The following is a 2,586-nucleotide window of genomic DNA, read 5'->3' as shown; positions in this document are numbered from 1 at the left end:
TGGCTCTGAAATATCATTAGATTTCTCATCATATATGAATGCTCAAAACATCAACAAATACAGAATAACTCAGACGCCAAATTCCAAAACTTTACATTCACGAACATCACTAATTAAGTAAAATATAACAATCATACTCACCATCTTATCTAATCAGTCATAATTTACATTATTTAACTTCAACAATGACGCAATCTCTAATAAATGTTCTCGTGGGCTGCATGCCAACGACAACACAGAAAGTTAACGAGGGGAACTACATTTGGAGGTCAGCCCCGAAAATAAAGCTATCGTCTGAGGGTAGCGTGGCACTGCGAGGGTCGCCGTGCAATATCCCTGATGGCCTGGAGAGGCTTGCCTTGTTGGCTTAAGCCCTCACGCATCCTCTAAATTCTTGGCCTCACACACGACCGGGCAAACATGTTTTGTGTTAGTAGGAAAACGAGTGTACCCGTGTAAAATGTTATGGTTGTTTTGTAATTAATTATTGTCATTAATTAATGTAATTAATAATTGAGGGATTTAAGAGATCAATTGAAAGTTATTTATGATGGAGTTTGTGTGTTTTGAGCAATTAATGCATTGAAATTTTTATGTTACGCGTATTTTGAACAGTGACCTACGAATTTATCAAAGATTGATTCATGGGACTCACAGATAGCGACCAAAGATAACAATTGTGACTACTCGGTCACTCTATATCTTGAATTCTTCTCTTCGATATTTTAAGAAGTTTTTTTATTTATTTTGTATTTTTCTATCGAATTTATATCATTCATAACTCATTTGACCTCTTTCTAGACTTACCTAACTTTATCTGAGACCGCCGCAATACGTTGATGATAGTTCGAGATTTTATCTGAGATAAAAAAATGAACAGGTTTCCTCTGGACTGAAAATTCCCCACACTATATTGATGCACAATCACGACGATCGAAGTCTAAACTGAGCACATTTCTCGTGTAAGTCAATATCGATTATTTTTATCTTTTCTTGAATTTTTTGCTGATATAAAATTATCGTACTCATTATTCCATGTGCTTGGATTTCTCGGTTCAGACCGCAGACCTTAGTGGAGGTTTAGATTACTAAGATCATGTAAACCTTGTTAGAAATTGTTGTTCGATTTGAATTTAGCGTTTTAACTGATCAAGTGAAGTATCTTTGAACATTTTAAATGTTGCAGCTGATTTATCTGATCATAATTATGTGTAAACGTCAATGCATTTCTTAGTGATCAGTCACGCTAAGTACACTGCAATTGCTGTGACGCGGCGAATGAGCTTTAACGTAAATTTTGACTCCAGGTAATTAGACACTAGAGGCCACCTTAATGAGACGACTAATTAAAGCTCATGCATGTTAAGTATGTCCATGAAATAACCACTGATGTACGCAGCTATTAACGGCTATTTCACGCTATTATCATTGGAAAAGCTAACTGCATTACGTTGGTTCAGCTTAATTTTTACTAGTAAGCAAAACATACTAGGAATTGAATTTTGAAACATTTAAATAATTTTAAATGTATGCCACTTTCAAACACATTGCTAAAAAATCCGAATATACGAAAATTCTAAAATATAACCACGGAAAGTTTTATTAGCGTAATGAATTTGCACACAAATCCGACTCACGATTACGTTATCACTTTTGATATTCACAACATTATATATTAAACAACACTTTAATCAGGATCACATACTGCAATGTGAATTTGAACTTTATTGAAAAAAAAATTGAAGGTCCGTTCAAGACTTTTTTCAGCAAGAAGTACGTAATTATTCTCTTTGTGTGACATGAATCCTTGTAATTTTAACATAATACCGGAAAATATAGATTTTTGTGAAAGCTAATATTCCTGAATAATTTCCAGGTAATTGCTTAAAAAATATGCAAGAAAAACATTAAAAAATACAAATTCATGTAGAATAATTTTACGAAATCACTGCACAGTTTTGATTAGCTTATTAAGTTTTGATTAGGCCACCAGTTAATTATAAATTTGTAACACTACGTTCGCCGCTATTATTGCATACTCATGTACTTTAATTAATTAATAAATAACTTTCCCTACACACATAAACTCATTATCTATAATTTAACCGTCAATATAATGCGATTACAAAATTTCCCATTTCATTTAGGATCTGTGATTAAAAGCAAAAGTACATAAACTACAAAAGATCGCGATGCGCTTGAAATCTTCCCCCCAGAAGGGATGCCATTAAACAATGAATAATTTAAATCATTCACTATTAGCTCCATTCAAATAACAGGCACTTTGGCACCACACTTTTGTATGGTGTACTGCAACGTTGGCATTCATCTCACTGTAAGCCACCATATCATGTTTCTCATTCCATTATCGATCATGAATATAGATATTTGATTGACATATCCTGTGATGTCCTTTCTTGAAGGTTAGTTCCCTGGCCGAGACCCAACATTATCTGCTCACGCGAAGCACCATTTCTTCTTTGCACGCGAGGGTACAGCGCTAGGGGACGACGCAGCTACGCACAACCTCGCCACGCCGCAGCTCGAGTGATACTGGCATCGAGCGCTGGGCCACGCTTTTTCTGG

The sequence above is a fragment of the Hyalella azteca genome, unplaced genomic scaffold, assembly GCF_000764305.2.
Source record: "Hyalella azteca isolate HAZT.00-mixed unplaced genomic scaffold, Hazt_2.0.2 contig7948, whole genome shotgun sequence".
Classification (NCBI taxonomy): domain Eukaryota; kingdom Metazoa; phylum Arthropoda; class Malacostraca; order Amphipoda; family Hyalellidae; genus Hyalella; species Hyalella azteca.
Note: the sequence above shows the minus strand (reverse complement) of the source record.